The 27,631-nt window shown below is 37.5% G+C and overlaps 2 long non-coding RNA genes across 2 annotated transcripts; one reads left to right on the forward strand and one right to left on the reverse strand.

Annotated features, from left to right (window-relative positions):
• Positions 1 to 27,327, reverse strand: LOC136247351 (uncharacterized). The gene is made up of 3 exons (XR_010697419.1): positions 27,132 to 27,327; positions 233 to 527; positions 1 to 186 (listed from the first exon to the last, which is right to left on the reverse strand). It is a non-coding gene; the product is annotated as an uncharacterized lncRNA (long non-coding RNA).
• LOC136247352 (uncharacterized) lies at positions 8,850 to 9,989 on the forward strand. The gene is made up of 2 exons (XR_010697420.1): positions 8,850 to 8,896; positions 9,848 to 9,989. It is a non-coding gene; the product is annotated as an uncharacterized lncRNA (long non-coding RNA).
• Positions 27,328 to 27,631: the final 304 nt, after the last annotated feature.

The following is a 27,631-nucleotide window of genomic DNA, read 5'->3' on the forward strand; positions in this document are numbered from 1 at the left end:
AAGCTGCCAAAGTATTCATGCAAAAAACCCACTCTTTGATAACTTTGTTTCTGTCTACAAACCTGATATTATTGCAGGAACAGAATCTTGGTTGAGGTCGAACTTACAGAACAGTGAAATATTTTGTGATGATTACCAAGTATTTAGATGTGATAAAAGTGATGGTTTTGGAGGTGTCTTTCTAGCCTGCAATAAAATTTACTCATGGAAAGAAATTGATACTAGTAACTACCCTTGTGAACTCATAGCTTCTGAACTGGAATTATCTCGAAGTGAGTCTTTAATAGTAGTATCAGTGTATAGAGCACCTAATACAGACTTAAGATACCTAGAATTAATGTGTCACAGCTTAAATGACTTAGCTGATAAAAATCCTAATGCTGTGATATGGTTTGCTGGAGATGTGAATCTTCCAAACATCAACTGGTCAAATTGTTCAATCTCGGGAAACAACTATCCTTCTTCTTACTGTAATATCATCCTTGACATGTTTTGTGATGCTAGTTTGACTCAGTTGGTTGATTTCCCTACAAGAAATAAGAACACCCTTGACATTGTTACCACTAACCGACCAAATTTAGTTAACAAATGTATACCTCTGCCAGGAATAAGTGACCATGACATAGTTTACATTGAATCATCTGTGAAGGCTGTTTATATGCCTCCAGCTAAAAGGAAACAATTGTTGTGGTCAAAAGTCAACATCAATGATCTGAAAGATTTGATTAATAACTTTACTAGGACATTTCTAAGCAAATATTCACCAGGTTCATCAATAGAACAGATGTGGGAAGTGTTTAAAGCTATTTGTTTGGAATGTGTTAACTTAATACCATCCAGGTTAAGTACTAATAGATATAACAAGCCCTGGATAACTGCAAACACCAAACAATATATTAGAAAGAAGAAGCGTTTGTATAACCGTGGTCACATGTCTCGCTCTACCAAAGACTGGAATGCTTACCATACAGCTAAACGGGCAGCCCAATGTGAATGTCAAAAAGCACATAATAATTATTTTAAAAACTTGATAAATCCACAATCAAATCGTCCGAATAAAAAACTATTTTCATATATTAAAAGTTAGCGAAAAGACTGTAATTGAATTCCTACCTTGGAGGTAAACGGTGAAGTTGCTACTAATAATTTGGCAAAGGCTGAAGAGTTAAACAAGTATTTTAGTTCAGTCTTTACCAGAGAAGACAGCAATTGCCCACCTATTGCTGATGCCAATAATTAAGAAGCCTGAGCATTTCTGTTGAAGGAGTTGAGAAACTCCTTTCTAACATAGAACCGCACAAATCTAGTGGACCAGACCAGATCCCTGGTAGACTCTTAAAGCTAATGTCAAGTGAAATTGCCCCATCACTTACTCTAATTTACCAAGCTTCCCTTGAACAGAGTGTCCTTCCACAAGACTGGAAAAATGCCCTTGTGGTGCCAATCTATAAGAAGGGAAGTCGTGTGCACCCCTCTAACTACAGACCAATTTCCTTAACATGTATTGTTTGTAAGATACTCGAACATATAATTTCCACCAGTATTTATCAACATCTACAAGAAAATCATATTATATGCAGACAGCAACATGGCTTCTGTAAGTGGTGCTCATGCGAAACCCAACTGATATCAACTGTACACGACTTTGCGACTACTTTGAATAATGGTGGAGAGGTACATGCAATTCTGCTGGACTTGTCAAAGGCTTTCGACACCGTTCCTCAAAATAAGTTATCTCATAAACTGTCCTCATATGGTATACGTGGCCAATTGTTAAATTGGATCAATGCCTTTTTATCTGATAGAAAGCAGCAAGTTGTACTAAATGGAGAAACCAGTCAACCACAATCAGTAATATCAGGAGTCCCACAGGGTTCTGCCCTGGGACCGCTACTCTTTTTGTGTTACATTAATGATATCCCAACAGTAGTTAAATCTAACATCAAGTTATATGCTGATGATGCTTTATTATACAGAAATATTAATTCAGAGGAAGACATTACTATTTTACAACAAGATCTAAATTCATTATCTCAGTGGGCCAAGAAATGGCAAATGAACTTCAATCCATGTAAATGCGAGTGTTTAAGAATATCAAACAAGTCTAACTTGCCTAACCTTACATATCACATAGACTATACTAATATCCAACAAGTTGAAAATGCCAAATACCTCGGAGTCACCATAGACCAAAAACTGAACTGGTATGAACACATCAACAATGTTGTCAAGAAGGGAAATTCTGTGCTTGGTTTTTTGCGATGAAATTTAACAAACTGTCCCATTGCTGTAAAATCATCATGCTATAAAACTTATTTACAACCAGTTCTAGAGTATGCATCAGTGGTATGGTCACCACATTACCAGTAGGGACCCGCCGATTATGCTGGCATAATAATAAGCATAATAGGTGCCTGAAAGCATTGAGCATAATGCTAGCATAATAAGCAGAAAACTTGTGCAATACTGAAATTCTTACTTATCAAAATACATATCCCACAAAAAAATCGATATACTCTAATAGAACAGTCAGTAACTGTAATAAAATTATCAGGTAGCTGACTGTTCTATTAGAGTATATCGATCTTTTCTGTGACATGCATTTTGACAAGCAAGGATTTACAGTGTGTGCTTCAACCACTTACTGTTTTCCCATAAAGTGCAAAGTTATTAGAAAAACATGGGAACTGAGGTAAAAATATTGAGCATAATTTGAGCATAATAGGTAAATATTGAGCATTAATTTAAGCATAATAGGTGAATTTTTGAGCAGTGCAGCATAGCATAATAGGTAAAATAATGAGCACAATCGGCGGGTCCCTATAATTACCAGACAGACATTGACAGACTAGAGATGATGCAAAGACGATCAACAAGATTTGTTTTAAATAAGAAAGACAGATACGCTAGTGTGACTAAAATGATGGAATCTTTGTGATGGCCTAGTTTGCAAAGCAGAAGAACAAATGCAAAACTGATAATGTTTTATAAAATAATTAACGATATTGTTGATGTTGACATTGATGACAATATATTAGTACCAATAACATGTCACTATACACGTGGTCACCTCATGCAGCCATACACAAGAGTGGACACATACAAATATTCATATATGCCATCATTGATTACACTTTGGAATACCTTGCCAGGAGATGTCATCAATCAAAACTCAGTAGAAAATTTTCAAGCCAACTTGCGCACACACACACACACACTTATAATTAACTGACAACAAATAATGTTAATATGCATTCACACACAATCATAATTGTGATTCAGATATGTACGATTATACTCCACTTATGGAGGTATGTACATTAAATCTATATTAACTACAGGGTAGCTAAAAACAAATACATGCAGTACAAACAAACAATACAAGCGGTATTACAACATGAAAACACCTCTGTTAATAATCCACCTGAATGCATGTGCTGGCAGCTGGCATTAGTATTAGTATTTGTGTTACAGGTAAAGAAGGCTCCAGGAGCCGGTAAAGCCTGAAAACGAATTTAACAAATTTGCAACTACATAGCAAAAACTTATATACAACTACAACTGATTGATTGATTGATTGATTGATTGATTGATTGATTGATTGATTATAACTTTACAGTACTGCATACAAGTATAGAATAAAGGATGTACAATTAATAAAATCTTTAGGATACAGTACTGATGGTCCACTAGCTCAAGGCTACCGGCTATTAAAAATCCAAAATTTATACTTACCATACTACATTACTTATAAAAATTACATTACTTATACTCAAACTACTGGCATGGCGACTTGGGAGACTTACAGCGGCACCTGGCACTTGTCTGAATACTTAGAACATGAAAATCTGGGCACAAACGATTAATAGACAAGTTAGTAGTAGACCTGCGGATGGTCGCTGGTGGTCGCTAATCTTCTCCTAGCCTATGGAATCATGAGTGTGGTGCTGGGTGTTATATAGAATTACACGCTCGTTCAAGTCATCAGTACGAACAGGCGTAATTATGATATACTATACTCCATATTATCGGCACTTGTAATAACAAAAATAATATCGCTATTTTCGGTATTACCCCTAAAATTACTAATAAATCATACCGAGTCCCCCATACACATCTGGTACTCATAAATGAAATGGCGCTACCCCAAATTTAAACAATAACACTACCAAAAATATACATACCCCACTCTAACTTTGATCTAAATATTATTAATGTTTGGGAAAACTACAAGGCCTTTAATCTAAAGTATTTATTATTAGCACTTTGCAGTAACCAGCACTGAAGGTCTGACAGCAACATGTGTTGCAGCCTTAGGATTACCTAACCTAAATTTCCGGGACTTAGACCTAATGACTTGACCTAGTGACTTCACTTAATGACTGATAAGGTGTAACAGAAAAGGAGCCAATGTAGGAAAAAAATCCTTCCAACCCCAGGATTCAAACTGCAGGTCACCCAATGTCTACTAAGAAACTAACACCAGAGGACATGACCAAAGATTTCATCATATCTATGCAAGGACCAATCAGTACAGTAATTCATTCTTCCCTAGATCAATTAGACTGTGGAATTCACTCCCACCTGATCTAATCCAACAACAATCATTACAAATTTTTAAGTACCAACTGAATTCGAAATTATTATTACTTTCCCCTACCAATCAGTAATCCCATAATCAATCATATTGTAAAACATTTTGTATGCATGTTTCATATGCGCGTTACTCCTCAAACTGAGGCTGCACATTTTTGGAAAATATAAATAAAAGTACGAAATGTGGCTAAAATTACGTCATAAATAATACATAATAATGAACAAATAATAAACGTGGCCATATTTTGGAAAACCATAGTTTGGGCACAAGCAAAATTTGTGGGAAAACTCAATTGAAAATTCAGTGATTTTTTAATTAACTTTTTGCACATTCTGATAAAGAAACTATTAAGCCTTCTTGCTGTGAAATTTCACACCCATAGCTTCTTTATTCTAGGAGATATATTCAATTATATCAGACCATGTAGTAGTTCACAATACGTGGGACAGCAATTAAATTACAAATTGGGTGATTCGTTCATTCCCAAACAGTGGCATAACTAAACCTGGGCCTACCCGGGCGTGTGCCCGGGTGTCAGCAATCAAGTCACGCCCACGGAATTAGCAATAGAGTAGTAGAAAAGGACAACTTCACCAAATAATTGATCAAGACCTTGACAACAGCACACATTTTGGCAGCTAAACAGCTATATTACCTTTTGTTATGGTGAAATTGCTTCAAACTGACAGGTTTGTGGCATAAGCGCCTCTAGAAATAATTATCGATTCGATAATGCTATTACTTTAATAACGTTTCTTGTGAATGCAACTTCAACTTATTACACTGGGCCCTGGTGTCGGTGCAAGTCTAGTTACGCCACTGTTCCCAAAACCAAACATTTTCTTGTCTTTAGGAAATAATACAACACTGTTAAAAATAGGGTGTAATCCAATCACCTTTAGAGGAGTTCTAACTGCTGTGTAAATTAAACTCCTTTGAAGGGAGTTGTAGTACTCCGCAGGGGTGCTCTAGGAGCAACTAAAAGGTGTTACAAAGGCATTACAATACTCCCTAAGGGTGTTCTAGGAATAGCTATAAGGCGTCACAGTACACTTTAAAGGTGTTCTAGTGCTCTCCATGGTGGCATTTTGTTGAAAAGAAATGTAGGCTTGCTATAACATTCCGGTAACCTTCATGTTGATTTCAATTTATACGCAATCATTAACAACAACAAACCACATTAGCAGTACACAATTATATTTTTGCAACACTTTTATACTTATCACATGGTTGTTTCCAAGTCACTCTTATAGAAGTTAACAAAATGTATTTATAACCTAATTTTTAATAGAAGCATCCGATTGTGGGTTTCAATATACCAAGGTGTACGCAAACACCCTTACAGTGGCTTAGCTATTATGGGGAATAAAGTAACATTTGTGGTGTTCAATAACACCCCTAGTGCTACAGTACTCCCTTAGGGTGTTGTAAATACCATGGGTGTACATGAACACCTTTACGATGGGTGCACCTGTAACACCTCATTTTAACAGTGAAGCGATTTAATTAAGGAAAAGCACAAAGAACACATGATTAAACTCTCAAAGATCCCTTTTCATCCATTTTATATTGTATGAATGGAGATCTTTGTCAACAAAGTGATTTGTCATCAATCTGTCACACCTAATCACTATGCAATACTATAAACTGATATTGAAAAGTTAGTTTGTTATGTATTAGATAGTAAATTAGCCATATCTTTGGAAGGCTTCATTCTATCATCACAAAATTTTCACACAAGGTAGATAACCACTCAGTGCTTCATTGTAGCTATAAAAAATAAAATTGGTCAATGTGCCCAAATGTATGGTTTTCCAGAATAGGGTCACAAAAAATGAATAAATTATAAATTATTTCTGGAGCATCACGTGAGATCACGTGACCTGCCAAGAATCCTGGAGCAGTGGAAAGAAGTCTGGTCAGTGTGTGGTGGCTGGCACTGGTCATGGAGTGATTCCAAAGTATGTTTTTGTGTGTTTGGCTCCTTTACAGCCAGATGAGTATTATATGTGACTGGATTTTGGAAAAACGATCCAAATCGCACATTAGAAGTTCCGAGATAAACGGTTTTAAAGAATTGAAGCCAGCAGAACTCTCCAAGGATAGCAAGCAGGCGTATGAAATTTACACAAAAGATGCATCAATCTGTTACCTTTCAAGTCACTTCCAGTACTTGTAGCTGCTTGTACAGTTTCCCGCCAAATAAGATAGAAAATCTGAGCAGTTGGACGAGCGAAGTAGTATCACAAGTGCTCACAAAGGGGTGGAGGTTGGGGGGTGGAGGTTGGGGGGTGGAGGTTGGGGGGTGGCGGGGAGGGCAAAAGTTAGACCTCAAAATGGAGGCAGACCACGATTGGAGTCCAGACACGAGATTACAGGGCTGTGCTGGCTCCTTAGTGGCTGATATGTAGCAAAATCAACAGAGAACACGTCTGGCCAACATTATAAGGCTGTCCACCAGTAAACCACTGACTCTTGCCAAACCAGGTCCTTCACAAGGCCTGAAACCGCCATTTGAGCACTCCACACCACCCAGAAAAGACGTGTGTAAAAACCAGCCTCGTGTAGTTTGAGTAGTGCTGAGGGTCAAAACTTGTAGTACGATAGTGTAGCTATCCACTGGTGGTGTTAGTTTGATTTTGCCTGATGTGCGATTTGGATCGGTTCTGTAAAATCTGGTCACAAATAATAGATAAATTATTATTTATTATTTATTCATGATTATTTATGACGTAGTTTTAGCAACATTTTGTATTATTCTTAGTAGACATTGGGTGACCTGCAGTTGGAGGGATTTTTTCCTTACTTTTCCCCCTTTTCTGTTACACCTTATCAGTCAATAAGTGAAGTCACTAGGTCAAGTCATTAGGTCTAAGTCCCTGAAATTAGGTTAGGTAATCCTAAGGCTGCAGCACATGTTTGCTGTCAGGCCTTCAGTGCTGGTCACTGTAAAGTTCTAATAATAATAATAATAATAATAACCCATTCGTAAAATTGGCTGCAGAAACTTCTCAACTTTTTGTGTTAGTTGGCAAAGATTATAAGCACTTTATTGTGCACTAACATTTACAATCCTGGAATAGAAAACCTCTTCATGGGCAATTTTTTCGGGATATTTCTTTCCATAAATTTCTTTCCATAAATCTCAGTGGGTTTGGCTTCGGTTTAGTAACTTTTCTAAAGAGATGGAAGGCATCATATTTGCAGCACAAGAGCAGGCATTATCTACAAATGCAATCAAGGTTCATATTTATAAGATGCCCTGCTCTCCTAGATGTCAATTGTGTGGCACATCGGATGAGACCATTGATCACTCGTTAAGTGTCCTACAGACCTTCAGCACTTGTGCTGTAAAGCATTAATAAATAAACTAGTGTCCATTTGGTTCTACTTCGGGTACTTAGAGATAATGAGTTACTCTCTAGAATTCCTATGGATATAATTACATGAAAATAACAAGGAGAAAACATCCTGACCACCTGGTAGACTCCTGTAAGCGTTCGAGCGTAAATCGGATGGCTGCAGGTTCGAGGCTACCTAGGTCCAGTCATGGATTTTTTCTCCTTTCTCCAACTTTTCAAACACACCTTAAGTAGTTAAAGTCTAAGTAGCTAAAGTCTTTGAGCAGGCTGTAGGACCAGGTGTCCTACAGACCTTCAGCACTTGTGCTGTAAAGCATTAATAAATAAAAATAAAATAAGTAGTTGCGCCTTCCCATATCAGAACAATTTAATATATTTTAATGTCATTCAGCTATAGTATGAAAATGTACTGTTTGTTCAATTAGAATTTTTTTTAAGTGATTCTACAGAAACCTGTTAATTTTAGCAACTTTTATATGCTCACCTGTATAGCACATATATCATATAGGGGGTGGGTGGGTGGGAGGGTGCGGAGGGGAGGGGAGGGGTGGTGAGTCGCCCACGCACAAGAAGTGGTTGACAGTGAAAAAACAGTCTATAAGTATCATGCAACTGTTTAAATATATACGTTCTTTGATATTGTATATACATTAGTTTGCCAGTGATAGTTATAAACGGCAAACAGAATGTAATGAATTGCCCGCCCACGCACAATTTGCGCCTTCGTTAAAATGGCCTTGCTCAAAGACGATTAAATGTCTAGGACGTAGTTTTCTGACTTTGGTTTGTTTATCGTGCTGTAATGTTGAGCTGCTGTGTTATGCTATAATAATATTAATGCTTATATTATTATTTTAATGATGTTTCTATTACTTTAGTGCCGGCACGGTGGGAAGTGGAAGCGTCCATGATGATGATTGGGCACTGTGCAAATTAGGTGAGTGTATGCTTTGTACAAAGAATCCCACGTAGCTGTGCAGGGCTCATGATCATCTTCTGTACAGGCTCATCTTCTGTATAGTCTTTTTGTTTTTGTTTTTTGAGGGGTAGCCAACGTCCATGCAAAACACCGAAATGGTGTATCAGAGGGGTTGCCAACGCCCACACAAAGCACCCAAATGGTGTGTACGAGAGTCCCAATCTTTATGTATTTTAAAAGCATTTAGTGAGATTGCTAACAAGTAACTACCTGTACAGTTGTTGATCTACATCTTGTTTAGCTATTCGTGATCGATCATTGTCTACATTGTTAAACTCACTTTCTCCATTATTTTTACGTGATTTTGGATTTAGGATTTGGTTTCTAAAATATTTGTGTATTTCTGATTGGATTTCTCACATAGTGTACAAGAGTCCCAAGGCATTGGCTACCCCTCGCTTTTTACCAAAAGTCAGCTCATCTCTAGTTGACAAAGGTAGTCTGACCATCTAATTATGATATTAGAATCTAAATTAAATTCTTGATCACAGATACACATTTCCCTTGTTGCTATATGTGGTGGACCACAAAATTAACTAATGTAAACAACCCTTACCATACCTTGTAGTGTTTTATTTTTATGTGAATATGTAGTGTGTGTGTGTGTGTGTTTGTGTGTGTGTGTGTGCTTGTGTGTGTGTGTGTGTTTGTGTGTGTGTGTCTGTGTGTGTGGGTGTGTGTTTGTGTGTGTGTGTGAGTGTGTGTGTGTTTGTGTGTGTGTGAGTGTGTGTTTGTGTGTGTGTATGTGTGTGTGTGTTTGTGTGTGTGTTGTGTGTGTGTGTGTGTGTGTGTGTGTGTGTGTGTGTGTGTGTGTGTGTGAGTGTGTGTTTGTGTGTGTGTATGTGTGTGTGTGTGTGTGATAAAGATTTTTTAAATTCACCAAATAAAATGTGATCGTTTTTTCCACAGGTTTACATGCTGGAGATCTGCAAACAGCTAACTTGAAAGTTTTATATTGACCATTTTTTTAAATTAATATTTATTTGATTACATTTACAAAGTTGGATCATGTGATCAAAATAGTTTAACGTGTTATTAGCATGATGTACAAGGGCTATTGACCATTGAAAAGTTGATGAATTGAATATTCACGAAAGGAATGCTTCTCCATTGCAACTCTCCCACGCAATATAGCGCGCAAGTCACTAATGATTAGTGCTCAGCCGGGGTATGCGACTATTGGATTGAGATGGTGATTTTTATAAAATTATTTGTATCATGTATAACGTTCGTCACGAACGGTATAACTAGCTGAAGTATTCAAGTAAGGAGCGATCTAGCCCTGTATCACCAGGATTCGTTAAAAAGTTCGCGCCTGGATTGTTGGGGTGAGCCAATATTTTCATTCCCAATGGTTTTATGTGTAATGTTAAACCCCCCTACTTTGTACCATGAAAAAGGCCGTATTAAGCTGTTGCGTTTTACGTGAAAGTAGATGTCATCCTGGCCATTCCTGCTAGAACCGGGGAAAGGTTTAAAAGTTATCTGACGCTCCATGGCAGAGCCTTGAAAACCTGCTTCCAGTGTAGACGCGTGTATATTGTAAACGAAAAAAAATTTTTAAGTCGCTTAATTGTTTGATATGCTGGCTCAGAGAGAATACAAAAGCAGACTTGATCGTATTGCTTCATTGGTCCATTATACACTTGCTAAGTAGGCAGGCTTTACAGTGCCAGATCTTTGGTGGAGTATTCACCTCCTAGGGTTTGTGAAAATAGTGTTTGCAAGCTACTTTGGGACTTCTCAATTGTTTCTGATGTTCCACTCCAGCATAACCGTCCGGATATCACTTATATCCTTAAAAACAATAATGAAGTATTTTTAATCGACATCGCTATCCCTGGTGACTCACGTCTATCACACAAGTTTGCTGAAAAACATTCTAAATATATTGACTTGAAAGTTGAAGTTACACGAGTTTGGAGGGTTAAGCGAGTATCAACCATTCCTATAATTGTGGTAGAGGCTATTCGTCCGGTTCCGGACACCGATTTTACCAAGCTATTCGTCCGGCTCGGTTCACGTGAATAAAAACTTACACAAAAAAGAGTCCTCAAGCGAAAAAAAGTTATGACCTTCCGGGAATCGAACCCGGGACCTCCAGTGCGTGAATCAAGGATCGTAACCACTGTGCTACGTGGCTCCCAGCAACCCACTTCTCTTAGTTTCTACCTTATATACGTCATTCAAGAAGAAACCCATATAGGAAGAATACCCAGTGAAGAAGAAACCAAAGCTGAACCCGACCCTAACCCTAACGCTAACTCGCCTCGAACTCACCCAAAAACTTACCTTCGTACAGACAGTGAAAGTCATCATTGTGCTTAACAGGCAAACGTCACGTTAGCGGTTCATACAACTAGTGTGTTTGATACTCTAGTTTAGTCTCGTCCTCGCAGACCCATTCTCCGGGGTGGTGCTTATCGATTAAAGATTATAAGCGCCCCATCCAAAAGGGTGTGGTGAAATACCCATGCCATTTTTGTCCGAGAAATTGCCAACTCTGGCGAGTGATAATTGGTGTTTAATAACTACACAAGAGGTGACGATTTGAGGTAAGCTTTGTGTAGTAACGTGACAATGAACAGACTTTATTACTTAATGAGTGTTGATGTAATTGTATGGTTGTATGACATTAAGTAGCTACACTATTTATACTTGTAAGATTGTGTTGTAAGTCAGTTGCTATATGTGTTGAGTTGAGTTATTAAAAGTATATAGCTATTAAAAGTGTCAATGTCAATCTTGTCAATATCAGAGATAGGTAGTTGGTTCCATTGAATGATTGTTCGTGGTAAGAAAGAATATTTGTAAACATCGATTCTTGTTGGTAAGTGAAATAGCTTGAGGGGGTGGTTGGAACAAGTGTATGATACTGGAACTGATGGAGGTATACAACGATCGGGTATGACTATTAACCTTCTCAAAATTTTGAATAGCAAAGTAAGTCGAGTCATTGTCCTTCTGTCTTGGAGACTAGGCCATTCAAGGTATGTTAGCATATCTGTTACACTGTCGTGTTGTTGCTCACTAGATCTGAACCACGGTTTGTTTAGAACAAAACGAGCAGCCCGATGCTGGATCATTTCAAGTTTGTATATACTTGTGTTGTGGTAGGAATCCCAGATGGCTCAACAATACTCATTGGACGGTAGCAGTAGTTGTTTGTATAGATGGTCTTTAATTTCTATTGGTGCAGTGTGCAAGGTCCTTTTTAGGAAGCCAAGAAGTTGGTTAGCCTTGCTGCAAATATAGTTGATATGGGGGTTCCAGGATAATCTGTGGTGAAGACGGATACCTAGATAGTTATGTTCCGATACTGTATTGAGTGGGGTGTTGGACATTTTGTATGCAAAGCTGCTTTTGTTGTGATGTAATGTTATTTGTAAAATGTTATGTTTAGGAATATTGAACTCCATCAGCCAGTCGCTTGCCCATTTGGTTAAAGAATTTATATGATTCTGCAGAATGTGATGGTCATTTGGTGTTGCTATAACTTTGTAGAGTAATATATCATCTGCAAACAGTCGTATTTCACTTTTGATGTTCATAGCAATGTCATTGATATAGATTAAGAACAGTACAGGGCCAAGTACAGACCCCTGAGGTACACCAGATGTCACTTCACAAATAGATGATTTGGAGCCTTCCACTACAACTTGTTGTGTTCGACCCTGGAGAAACGATTTCAGCCAATGTAACATGTTTCCTCTAATTCCATAATATTCTAATTTGTATAGGAGTCTTGAATGTGCTACTGTATCGAATGCTTTGGAGAAGTCTAGTATTGCAGCATCAACTTGATGGTTGTTGTCCATGTGTTTAGCAATACAGTATCATTAATGGTAATGAATAGTTTAGACTCACAGGAGTGTTTGGATCTGAAACCAAACTGGCTTTCTGATAGGATGTTTTGGTCTTCTAAATGCTTCATAATTTGGCTTACTAAAATATGTTCCATTGTTTTGCAGACTACAGATGTGAGTGAAATAGGACGATAGTTTCTTGGGTCAGATTTTGTGTCTTTTTAAATATTGGAGTAACATAGGCATGTTTCCATTCAGATGGAACGGTACCAGACTCTAATGATTGTTTAAAGATGTGAGTTAATATAGGAGAGATTTCAGTTGCTGTAGTTTTCAGTATGTATGGATGAATGGAATCTGGTCCAGGAGATTTGGATGAATCACAGTTGGATAATAAGTTGTAGACTCCTTGCTTGGTAATCTCAAACATTGGCAAGGATGGAAATAGAGATGGACCTTTATCAGGGATGGTGGAGGTATCCTCGGTTGTAAATACAGATTTGAAATGTTGGTTTAAGATGTTGGCTTTATCGAATGGATCTGTCACGGTATGGCCACTTTGTGGATCTTTTAAAGTGCTAATGCCACAGTTTCCTTGTTTTCGAGTTTTTAAGTAATGCCACAATGGATTTTTATTGTTGGATGCTGAAATCAGGTTTGTTACATAAGATTTGTGCTGATGTTTAAGTTTATGATCCACCTCCTTCTGTAATGATTTATATTCTAACCAATCGTTTTCACGATGGTGGCGCCGTGCTCGGTTGTATACTCTTTGCTTTTTTCGTATTAATCACTTTAAAGTAGTAGACATCCATGGTAAATGAGTCCTTGTGCTTAATACTTTGGTAGGAGTATGATCCTTAATGATTTGTTGTAGGTTTTGTGCAAAGAACATCCAGTTTTCATCTAGGTTTTGAGGTGTAGAGCTATTTAACTCAAAGTAAACATGTGATAGTTCTGACAGTTTTTCTCTGATTGTATCCCAGTCAGCTGACTTATAGAGGTAGATGGTCCGGGGATGTTGTTTAATCATATGTGTCGGAGTTTGGACAGATAATATGACTGCATCATGATCACTAAAACCAGGAACTGGCTCGCAAGACAACACAGAATCTGGGTGAGTGGTGAAGCATAGATCTAATGTATTATTACCTCTAGTTGGAAAAGTGACTAGTTGAGACATCTGGGTGTCTTCAGCCAAAGTAATGAGTTTTTCACGGAAGTGACATGGCACATATGACTCTGTTAAAGTACCGTTCTCCCAATCAATTCCTGGGCAGTTGAAGTCACCACCAAGAATGACTCGGATGCGAGGGTATTTCTGCTTGATTGCATCTACAGAGGATTGCAAGTCCTCAAGTACTGTGTCGGTTGAGTGGGGGGAACAATAAAAAGAACCAACGATTACATCATTGTTCTTGCCAACATGAACATACGTCCACACAATTTCAATAGGTGAGTTAGTGTCTATTTGTGAGGAGTGAACAGTGTTCTTGACTGAAACAAATACACCGTGCCACCATAGTTGTTTCTGTCTTTCCTGTAAGTATGAAAGTCGTTTGGAAATATTTCTGAATTTTGAATAGTTTCAGTAAGGTGCGACTCTGTTCCTATAATAATGTCAATGTCATTGTTGATTAAAAAGGTCTCAAGCTGGACTTGTTCGTTCACAACACTACAAAAATTTGCAATAGATAGTTTTAAATCACTTAAAATAATATTACTGTATTAGAGTTTGTAGAAGTAGGGTGTCAGGAGGACTCCATGCTTGTAGTGGGAGCATCAACAGTTGGTTTAACAGATTTTGACATGAACTCTAATTTATTACCATCTGTGCTTACTTTGCAGTGGAGCTTGTTGTTTACATACAGGGAATCATTTCTCATTTTAATATTTCTTCGCTCGGTGCCATTATCAATTAAAGATCTTCTTTCTTTGAGTAGTAGGCGTTCTTTTTGGCATTCAAATGGAGTCAGATCTGGTTTTATGTATATAGGAGCTTCTAGTTTGTTTTTTTGAGCTTAAAATGTCAAGTGCCACATTGGAACAAAGGAATTTAATAAGTGAGGGTCTTGGATGCTGGCTTTTGTAATCATATATTCCAAGACGATAGAGGTCTTTTATATCATTTGACTCAATTTCATTGTCAGCTTTGGACATAGCATCAATTACATTTTCCAAGTCTTGCTTTGTGCGGAGTTGGCGATTTGTTTTCTGAGGGCACTAAGGAATGCCATATACAACATTGAATTTCTCTCAGCATTGTTCGTGCTTTGGTTAAGGATTTCATGTGTTTCTTTAGCTGTAGTGTTTGAAGGAACAGATGTTTGAGACTTTGATGTCTGCTGTAACTGTTGAGTAGCATCTAGCTTGCGCTTTAAATCAAAGAGGCAGGTTTGGAGTTCAGTAATCGTTGACATTAAGTTCTCTATTTCGGCTTTGTGTGCTTGTAATTCACAGTACAGACAAAAGAATGTCTGGTCTTCTCCAGCTTCACCAAGTACAGCAAGGGTCGCTGCTGATAAGCCCGTGCATCTGCGATGGATCCAGGCGTCACAATAGCCTTCACAGTAGATGGAATCGTCACCCTTTCTATGCTTGGTGGGCTCTTTGATAGTTTCATCACATACAGGACAAGTAGTGTCTCTTTTAGACTTTTTTCCACATTGATTAGAACCTTCTTTAGACCTAGGACGCTTTTCAATGGTCCACTCATCACTGTCATGCTGTCTTGCCAAGTTGACTCCGACATCTGCTGGAAGCTTGTTCAGTATGATAGGGAGTAACAGCGAACCATATGTCTCCTGGGACTTGCCAAGTGAAGCGAGGCTTCGTGCGTGACTTTCAACTGAATCATAGAATAGTTGTAGAGCTGATGATGAGTTCGTTGGATCGTGCATCTCAAGTAAGGCGTTCATGTGAGCGTTTACTAGCTTGGGCCCTTTGCTTTTCCTGATCTTTATAAATGATCTGCCATCTACCATCATATCTCAACTACTTGAATTTGCAGATGATACAAAGTGCTTTCGGCAAATCATTTCCATACTGGACATACAGCAGCTTCAAGAAGACCTCAACTCTTTATTTAATTGGACTATTAACAACCATCTGTCATTTAACCTCTCTAACACTGTGAAAAAAGAGGGATATAAGATGGTATTTCCAGTGGCTTATTGAATACAAAAAAGCTTGATATAACCTGTATTATACTAACAATCTCATGTAAGGCTTTAGTTGATGTGTTAAACATACTGAGATCATATATGTGATGGTATAGGTTGGACATTATACTAGATATAAGCTATTTCAGGTAATGTGGTAAATAAACTGAAACCATATATGCAATAGTATAGTATGCATTATACTAAAGTATAACATGAGTATAATACAGGCTTTATATTAAGGCTTATTTGTATTCAATAAGCCACTGGAAATACCATCTTATATCCCACCTTTTTCACAGTGTAAATTCGTATTCATGAGCTTCCATCGTAAATTCAACTCTCAGTACATCATAAATGACCATATAATCAATGAATCACCCAGTTGCAAAGACCTAGGGATTGTTTTCACTAACTCATTGTCATGGAGAAAGCATTATGAAATGATTTCCTCTAAAGCCTACAAGTCACTTGGACTGCTACGCAAAGTATTCAAGGATTCGCATTGTCCTCATGCTAGAAAATCCCTATACATATCATTAGTGAGATCTAAATTGTTATACTGCTCCACATTGTGGAGACCTTATTTGTTGAAAGACATAGAATTAATTGAGAAGGTACAAAGGCGTGCTACTAAATTCATACTCTCTGATTACACTTCAGACTACAGGACTAGATTGACCCAACTTGGTATGTTGCCATTGATGTATATTTATGAAATATCTGACATCCTCTTTTTCATCAAATCACTTAAACTCCTACAGATAAGTTCAAAATCCTGAACTATGTCAGCTTCAATACTGGTTCTACTAGATCTTCTGGAATCAAACTACACCAGAAGACAGCCCATACCAATGTAGCTATGAACTCCTATTTTTTCGCCTACCTAGACTATGGAACTCTTTGCCAATAATTGATCATGCACAATCACTAGCTGTAATAAAACAGAAATTGAAGAAATTTTTATGGAATCATTTCCTAGCTAACTTTGACAATTCACCCTGTTGTTTCCATTACCTTTGTCCCTGTTGCCATTGTTCCAAGAATCCTGCATCTAACAATTTTAACCACTTGTAACTAAGTATGTAGATGTTAGTGTATAGTTACAGTTAGGCTATCAGTGTAGGTCACTGGTAGACCCTCAGAATTATTATTCTGTAAAGCATTATTATTATTATTATTATGTGGTTGGCCATATCTTTGTCGCAGTAAAGTGACTGAATGCTCATAATTGACTCCTGTTAGTGGGAAACCAGCCACAATTCTTGCTGCATCATATTTTTTGCTTATACCCTTGGCTGTCCCCGTCCCGGTTTTACTCTTGTTGGCCGTCCCCGTCCCTGTCCCGGTTTTACCCTTATTTCCCCAACCCCGTCCCGGTTTTACCCCTATTGTCCCCGTCCCCGTCCCGGTTTTACCCCACTCCATCATACACCACACTTGTATTTTTGCACTCATCATGCGCTGCATCATTGTAATTTGTGTTGTGCACTCACGCTCTTTAGAGGTTTTGCACAGTATTTAATAATAATAATAATAATGTAAGCACCACTGAGTGAATAGCTATACCTTCCATCTGACAGTACGTTATTAAAAGTTTCAAAGTATTCTGCATGCATTAGCTACAAGGTTTAAAAAGATCACAAATCGACACAGAATTTACTTATACGTGCAGACAAAACTAAATTTCCACGATGATCAGCTAGCGTGCACGTGTGGACAAACCCCATAGCGATTTTCATCCCTATTGGAGGGATGATGGAGCAATCTTAACACTGAACGAACGTTGTTATTAATTTTATTTATTTACTATTTATAGGAGTAACCAAAGTTTTCGGCGTAGAAATGAGGTTCACCAGAGCATTTATTGCTGAAGTATGGCGTATAATATTCGTCATCTCTTAGCGAATATCATGTAACCTCGTTTTGCTGGTTCGCTGGTGTGTATGGATGATCATGATATTTTGGATCGGAGTTTGAATAATCTTCGCCACTTATTTGGAACTTCAGTCAAGGAGAATTTTCATACCAAGAGATTTCCCAGAATGGTTGCGGATTCTTGAACGTTGACCGCTTAATTATTCTTTTATTTATTGTAGTTAAATCTATTCTTTCCACACCCAGCCACTTGTGAGGCGTTTTAGCTATTTCCTTATCCGTGCTGGGCCGTGTGTGTCCGAGGACTCACTCACTTACTAGTTATTTTTGTATCTTATGATTATGATTATGATTAAACAACCGGTAAAGGCACAGCCTGTATACCGGATCTGTACACAATAGTACAATTCATCATTATAGAAAAGTAAATCTCGAATCAAATAAGTGATTATCTAATAAGGATTTTAATTTATTTACAGAATTTACGTTAACTACAACTGCAGGTAAAGTGTTCCAATCATTAATTAACCTATTAAAAAATATTTTGATCGACAGTTTAATCTTGAGTGACATTTGAAAAGCTTAAACTGATGCCCCCTTGTAATGGTGGCATCGGAGTAGGTATATAGAGTGGAAAAATCTGAATTGAAATAGTTATTGATAATCTTGCAAAGTAGTATCATATCACCTCTATGACGCCTGTGATCCAGGGATGGTAGCTGTAGTGCTGCTAGTCTCTCTTCGTACGGTTTATCTCTTAATGATGGCAATAAACGTGTAGTCCAACGTTGGACTTTCTCCACTTTCTTTTGATCAAGAACAAAGAAAGGCCCCCATACTGCGCTACTATATTCAAGTGTTGGACGTACGAAAGCTGTAAATAATTTAGTCAACATGTCAGAATCTAATAATCAAAAGATTTCTTAATATAATCTTCCTAGTATCTTGACTACGTTATTCATCAATAATGGTTTTCCCTACATTTGGCTAAGCTGATTACGAATGTCTATAATAAATCTAGCTACTGTAAATTTAGAAGTATGAAATTGTATGCTAGTACCTGTGGTCATTTAGTTTGATGTACACAGTTCAGAATTATGATCATCATACTAGGTGACCACAGGTAGCATACCATTAGAATGAACTTCATAATAATGTACATTTGAATTTACAGTATAAAGAACTTGAAAAATGCATGATTAGCTAGCTATGGGTACATCGCTTGAAATGTCTGCATACACCAATTCAGTGAACTACCACAAACAGTTTAGTTACTTCCATGAAATCATAAAGCAATGTATTAATTATACTTCCTACAAATGTCATTGTTTACCTTAAGTGGATTTAATAAACAAAAATTTGAAAATTTTGGTAATTAGCTATGGTTTTTTTTGGCTCCTTCTGGATATGAAAGTCACGAAATAATAGATAGTATATTTCATGAAATATATAAATACTGTATAAAGCAACCATCATTATTATGACACTAGTGGTATACTGCTTGAACTAGTGGTACTAGTGGTACTGCTGGAACTATTGGTACTGCTGGTACTAGTGGTACTGCTGGTACTATTGGTACTTGTGGTACTGCTGGTAGTAGTGATACTGCTGGTACAAGTGGTACTGCTGGTACTAGTGGTACTGCTGGTACTAGTGGTACTGCTGGTACTAGTAGCGGTGGTACTAGTGGTACTGCTAGTACTACTGATACTGCTGGTACTACTGGTAGTAGTGGTAATGCTGGTACTAGTGGTACTGCTGGTACAGGATATAAGGAGAATTCAAACCATAGTATTGTCCCTAATCACAGTACACTAACCCAGTGCATCATCATGTGCATTGCTATAATATCTTTCTTTAACTTTGGAAGTTTGGTTGCATCTGTAAAGTTGATGGTCATGTAGATGCATATCAAACAGAGAACATATAGCTGTAGCTGTGATTTAGATTAAAGAAAATGATTTAGTCACAGCACTGTGTCAACTGAAAAACCTGCAGAAAGAGGTGCAAGTAGTGTTGTAGAAGTAAAGAATGCATTCAGTAATTTTGGGAACAAGATGCAAAGAAAAATATGTGGTATTGCAACAGATGGTTAAAGTGTCAATACTGGAGCTAGAGGTGGAGTATGTATGGACTTTGCTACAGCAAGAGTGTGAAAAGAAACTTCTAACTTACTGGTGTGCTTTTCACAAGTCATCATTGGTATTCAACATCCAGCATACAAAACACAATTGCTGAAGTTGCTCACATACTCACAGATGTGGTTTCAGTTTGCACTAGTCTCTAGTTTGCATTTTTCCACATTGCTGCACAGTATTGGATACCACTGCACTGTCTGCACAAATTTTAAGCCCCCCAGTGTACATCACTGGCATAAACAAAACCAAAGGTAGTTTGGTAGATCACTATACGTTAACAAACAGAACAAGGAATAATAGGCCCAAGATACTGTCCTGTGGAACCCCTGATAAAACAGGGAGGAGCTCATAGTATAGGTGTTGTTAATGCAGACATATTGATGGTAGTAAAATAAATATGCTACAAATCATTTAAACTTATGTTCCAGCAATCCCATATAAGATTTTATTTTGTGCAATAGGGGTTAACATGGTCAAACACTTTCTTAAAGTTCAAATATATAACATCACACAGAATCAGATCCCTTGTTCAATTGTTTTGTTTCAATGATAAATAGCAGAAGTTGCTGTATAATAATAACATATAGTTGATCTACCTGCATGATTAAAAACCAAACTGATGAGGAGTAAATCAGTTAGATAGAAACTGGATTGTTACATTAAAGATGGTTGTGAGTCCTCATTTAAATGGCATAAATAGCCTTACTATATTATTTGGACTTTATATGTATACAAAAGTGGCCTTCTATACAAGTGGCTGCTAAGACAGATTCCACTGTACAGTGCAATCTGCCTATAGTCTGGCAGACAGCAGGGTGAAGTTTTTAAAATGGTCTATAGTTTACCTTTGGATTATCCTGTACACCTAAAACAATATTCCACCTGCTGGACAGGTGTAGGCATTGGGAATTTTGCCAAAGTTTAATTAGCTACATAGCAACCAAATAGCTTCTGTGAATTTAAGTTTTACCTACAATTGCTTGATAACCTGACCAGTATTGTGAGATTTGTAACTCACTTTATTAATTGTATGTGTGTAGTCTTTTTTGTTTGTTTTTGCTTTGCAATTGTGTTGATGTGGCTTTGGTCATATTTTGTATTGTTTTGGTGTTTACTTATGTGTATGCGATGTGTTTCTCTGGGTAAGGAAGAACAGCTGTAGCTGATTGCTTGAAGGTTAAATATATAAATCAAATCAAAATTAATCAAACCATTTAACAAATCTGCTAAGTTACAGTTGATGTCAGAAAAACCAAAGGATTAAACAATCCCATAACCGCTCCCTCAAGCGCTTATCATCATTATGCATATCATACTGTAGTTACGTATGTTTCAGTAACCATCATCGCTTGCTCTCTTGACTTTATTTAGTTTGCTTATTTTAAATTTTTTTTTGTTTCAGTTAAGTTTGATAGCCCTACTATAATAGCTACCATTACTTTTAGAACAAAATAATCCTAACTGTTATAGTAGATCTAGAGCGGCTAAGCAAAAAGTCATTCACTATATAATAAAAGCACCAAACTTGCTACAACATTTGCTTAATTCATTCTATTTCATATTAGATACAGTGCTATTAAAATTAGCAATCATATCATGCTCGATAAACCTGACAAGTACAATCAATAGAAAATGTATCTAGGAACTCATAAAATATAAAAGTGCTTTATAGAAAGTAGTACGAGCAGTACGAGCAGTACTCTATTAGTACCAGCAGTACTGATACCACTATTACCAGCAGTACCACTAGTACTAGCAGTGACAGCAGTACCACCAGTACCAATAGTACCAGCAGTACCACTAGTAACAGTACCACTAGTAACAGCAATACTACTAGTACTAGCAGTACGAGTAGTAACATTAGTACCAGTGGTACCAGTAGTACCAGTAGAACCAATAGTACCAGTAATATCAGCAGTACAAGTAATACCAGTAGTACTAATAGTACTAGTAGTACCAGCAGTACTGTACTACTAGTACCAGCAGTACCACTAGTACCAGCAGTACCAATAGTACCAGCAGTACCACTAGTACCAGCAGTACTACTATAACAGCAGTACGAGTAGTACCACTAGTACCAGTGGTACCATCAGTACCAATAGTACTAGAAGTACCAGTAGTACTAATAGTACCGGTAGTACCAGCAGTAACTAGTACCAGCAGTACCAATAGTACCAACAGTACCAATAGTACCAGTAGTACTAATAGTACCGGTAGTACCAGCAGTAACTATTACCAGCAGTACCAATAGTATCAATAGTACCAACAGTACCAATAGTACCAACAGTACCAATAGTACCAGAAGTACCAGAAGTACCAGTAGTACTAATAGTACCGGTAGTACCAGCAGTAACTAGTACCAGCAGTAACACTAGTACCAATAGTACCAGCAGTACTACTAGTACCAGCAGTACCACTATAACAGCAGTACGAGTAGTACCATTAGTACCAGTGGTACCATCAGTACCAATAGTACCAACAGTACCAATAGTACCAGAAGTACCAGTAGTACTAATAGTACCGGTAGTACCAGCAGTAACTAGTACCAGCAGTACTAATGGTACCAATAGTACCAACAGTACCAATAGTACCAGTAGTACTAATAGTACCGGTAGTACCAGCAGTACCACTAGTACCAGCAGTACCACTAGTACCAGCAGTACCACTAGTACCAGCAGTACCACTAGTACCAGCAGTACCAATAGTACCAATAGTACCAACAGTACCAATAGTACCAGCAGTACCAATAGTACCAACAGTACCACTAGTACCAGCAGTACCAACAGTACCAACAGTACCAGCAGTACTACCAGTACCAGCAGTACCACTTGTACCAGCAGTATCACTAATACCAGCAGTACCAATAGTACCAGCAGTACCACTAGTACCAGCAGTACCAATAGTCCCAGCAGTACCACTAGTACAAGCAGTATACCACTAGTGTCATAATAATGATGGTTGCTTTATGCAGTATTTATATATTTCATGAAATATACTATCTATTATTTTGTGACTTTTATATCCAGAAGGAGCCGTTTTTCAGGTATATACAGTATACTTGTACATCACCTGAAATGTCTACAAGCACTTTAATTGTTTCCACGAATTCACAAGGCATTGTATATAGCTAATTGTTTCTATGAAATCACAAGGTATTGTGTCACATTACCTACTTTGTAATGGAGATTCCGATGGTAGAAGTTGCACGACTGTATTCGAAAGTTATGTTCGTTTATTCAAGAGTCTGTAGTTTATTTTCCGTGTCGTCACTGTACAAACTATTTTTCTGATGTTGTCACTTTGTAGCACAAAAGTTCTTGCTTCTATAGCTGAAACTTAAGTTGGCCATTCCTTTAGCTATCTAGATAAGAAAATGTAATAAAATGGAATTAGATAAATGCTCTGGGGTCCTTGCAGATCCGGTCACATGCGATTTTAAAAGCTGTCCATATAAATACTTCAACTGGGGTTTCTGATGAATAGTTGCACAAAATTCTAGAGAGTACTGCATCATGATGTGGTTGACGTGGTGAACGTCAGTCTGACTCCACCAAAATTATGCCTAGATATTTTAGGAGTGGCGGGGTCTATTCTACGGAATGGAACAGAATGGAATGATGGACTAAACCACGGAACGGAACGCTTTCTCAAATGGAAGCTTGCAACTTACCATTGCTGAAACTGCCCTTACAAGTTATTAGTGGCTCCTCCAGCCGAGTCAAGCGGGTGACTAAGCACAAAATAAAAATAATTGAAGGATCGATTGTGGGTTCTTGTTGGTTGTAATTAGTAATGAAATAATAATTGTGTGATCAGCTGTCTCAGTGATGTTCACCCATGGTTCATCTATAGATATATCAATAAGGGCACTTGTTCTTACCAAAGTTATTAGTATGTGAGCTGTTTTGCTTATTTTGACTTTAGAAAACAGTCTGGGCCAGCCTTTTAAGTCATAAATCAGTATACTGAATGTAGCTATACTACAAATAAAGCAAGCAGGAAGACACTGGTGACAGGAAAGAGCCAGCTGAATTAAAACTTGAATTTTGTGCAGTGTATGAGGAGCAAATGTTTCAGCAGACACCGCAAGGAGGCTATATATTCTGCAAACATTATTAAAGTGCATGTATGGAGTTATTAACAGCTGATGAAAAGTGATACCTCCTCAATTTTCTGTTTATTAGACTGAGTAAAGTCATGCCTTTTATTGTCACCATAAATTTCTAGCTAGTTAATTTTGCTGTGGACATTAAGCCAGCTCTGAAACTGAAGAAATTGAGGGGTCTTCTATCTTGTCAAGATTAGCAGAAACAATTGATATTCAATCAGCTTCTGTATTGTAGTAACAATACTTGCCTTGGTCATACAATAAATGAATTGAAGAGACCTGCTTGATTTACATATCTGGTAGGAGAATAATCACAGCATGATAATGCCATTAATATTTTATTACTATTCAATTCCATTTTCCTGGAGGTTCCACTGATAAATTGCAATTCCAGTGATAATACCATACCTGTTTCAGTGCCCATACAAAAGTCTCAATAGTAGCAGTGAAATTTATCCCGTATTTCACTGGTAGCAGTGAAAAAGTTGTAATTGCAATTTCATTGGCTAGAATTTATGTTAACAATTAGTGTTGACACGTGTTTAGTACATAGTGACAAATTGCGTACATGGCAACGCTAATGCACAGCATGCGTATATGCAGCGAGTATGGTATTAACTGGGAATAGCATGGGTAGCAGTGAAATTTGGGATAAATACCACTCTTGTTGTATTGGAAATGGTAAATTTCACTCGGCTTTGCCTCGTGAAATTTATCCCCATTTCCAATACAACACTCGTGATATTTATCCCAAATTTCACTGCTACCCATGCTATTACTAGTACTAATAGCCAAGCTGCAAGTTTTGATTCAGAAAGCATTCCCATCCTGGATTCAATCCACTACTGAGATATCTGGCATTATGCACCTATCAATATATTCCCCACCTCCTCCCTTTCGGGTGTAATAGGGGAAATGGTGGGGATTTGACTTTCTGAAAGATCAAAGTCTCCACCCATGGGGGAACGGCTAGTGGTCAAATCTCCATATTATAGTATGGCTGCAGTGCACTTGGGAAACAGGCTAGTACCTATGCAGCTTGCAAGTTAAACAAACACCTAGAATTTCGAACGGTCAAGTGACGGGCAGAATTTCAGATTAAATTGGACCAAAATCCCCACCAATCCCCTAGTAAGCCTGGGAGGGGGTAGTGATAGGTGCATTAATCCACCGCACTGTTAATAAATCATTGATGTTAACACAATATAACCTACTTGTGCTTTCTGAATGTCACATACTGCACAAAATTCCTTTAGAAAGTTGTGCTTAGACTGAGTTGATACAGCTTGTCACCATACTTATTTCCTAGTGTAGTAATTTATGCCGATTAGAACTGAAGGCTTGCCCCAGACTCATTCTATAGTCAAATTAAGCAAAAACATCTCACATACTAGTAAAATCAAGTTTTGATTTAAGTTCCCTACTTGATACATCTGAAGATGAACACGCTGAGTCAGCTTAGTACTTCGTTACTAATGACATCCAACAAGAACCCACAATCAATCTTTAAATTGTTCTATCTTTCTTGAGGGTACGTTTGATTACCTGCTGGAGGTGTCACCGATAACTTGTACAGCAATGGTAAGCTGTAAGCTTCAATTTGAGAAAGCATTCCGTTCCGTCGTTTAGTACATCATTCCGTTCCGTTCCGTTCCATAGAATATACCCCACCTTCATGAGTCATCATTATGCTACGTTGAGTTTTAACATGTACTGTTTCACACTTTCACTCTAGTTTTTAGTACTGAATTATCAGGTGAACATAACTGTGGTAATCATGAAATTGTGGTAAAGCTTTAAGTTTTTGTCCTGCAAAATAGGCGAATGCATGATTTACGTGATTTTTGATTACGTAAGGCAAATGCCTATCTACTAAACAGTTTATAAATACCATAATTGAAGCTGACTGTCATTCTCTCATTTCATTTTATTAATTAGCAAGGGGTAAAACTCTTCTTTAGCAATTTTTATATTATACCTACAGTTGGAAGTTCTAGTTATGCTAAAAGGCTTAATTCGAAAGTAACGAGAGACGGCTCCAGTACTAGAATGGCTAATATTTTTTCAGGAATTCCTTCAGCTATGATTATGATTATGCTTATCATTATAGCTTCGGTAAATGCTCAACTGAAAGATCAGTATCTAATGTCACAGAACATCGTGACCTTGGAATAGTTTTCTCCAAAAATTTGTCTTGGGCCAGTCATATTGATTCTACAGTGGCTAAGGCTTATAAGTCCTTTGGCCTACTCCGCCGAACTTTTAAGAACACCTTCTCTATTCAAGCTAGAAAAACACTATATCTGACTCTAGTGAGATCCAGGCTTTTATATTGTTCTGCGTTATGGTGACCCCATCTTATGAAGGACATTTTGTTGTTAGAGCAAGTCCAGCGCCGTGCAACTAAATTTACATTGAATAACTATACTATGGATTACAAAACAAGATTGTCTCATCTGAAGCTTTTACCTTTGATGTATGTGTTAGAATTACATGATGTTCTTTTCCTAATAAAATCTTTGAACTCCCCTACTAGTAGCTTCAACATATCCGACCATGTTTGCTTCAACAACAGTCATACCAGATCATTCAGCAGCAAGTTATGCCACAGAAATTCTGACAATGTCATTACAGCAAATTCATATTTTTACAGAATCCCTAGATTGTGGAATGCATTACCTATCATTGACTTATCCCTTTCCCTCCCTACTATCAAACATAAACTTATTTTTTCATGGAATCATTTTACAAATACTTTTGACACTAACAGTAATTGTACTTCGCATTTTTTATGTCCTTGTAGGAACTGTAGTAAGCTTCCCCACTCATGTAACTTTAATATTTTGTAGTTGTACTGTACGTAAGTAAAGTTTAGTTGTAAATAAGTAGCTAAGTAGTTAATTAATTTAAGGCAGCTGGCACTGGTGTCTAGCTGACCCTCAGATCATGTAATTTCCCTTTTTGCTGTCTAATGTTCTGTACTTGTGTTATTTGATCTGTAAAGCATTAATTATATAACGAAGTAATAAGAATAATACAAACGTGACGTCATAAATAATTAATTCACAGACAAAACTACAAGGTATAGAACAGAACACTAACCGGTATTAGATGAAGCGATATCCGAACATTAAATAAAACGACAGGTTTGTTTCTGCAACTCTTCATTACCAAGTTAGGTTTTCTATATAGCGCTATCCATAGTAACATCTCTTCAGTACCTGGCAACTAGTTCAAACGCAGTACTCATTAGTTACAACACATTTCACTCGTATAACCGGTTTGGGTGTACGGCAACCAGTTTATATGCACTACGTGCAACAGTAAACATTGAACTTGTATAACCGGTTTTAGCTAATAGCAACCAGTTCATAGCTATGCGCTGCGCGTTTAACTTGGCATTAGATACTACTTTGAACTTTTTCAAGACAAACTCAGCGGATTAGGATGAACCGCCGTTGGCTAGAGTGCCATACTGGTACCGTCATACTACATAGAAAGCTGGTGTTTGGGATAGACTAGCTGCTCGACCAGAAGGACGGCTACTGCTGAGCGGCATTGAAAGGGTGAAACAACTGAGCCCAAGATTTACAACTAAACTG

The sequence above is a fragment of the Dysidea avara genome, chromosome 2, assembly GCF_963678975.1.
Source record: "Dysidea avara chromosome 2, odDysAvar1.4, whole genome shotgun sequence".
Classification (NCBI taxonomy): Eukaryota; Metazoa; Porifera; class Demospongiae; order Dictyoceratida; family Dysideidae; genus Dysidea; species Dysidea avara.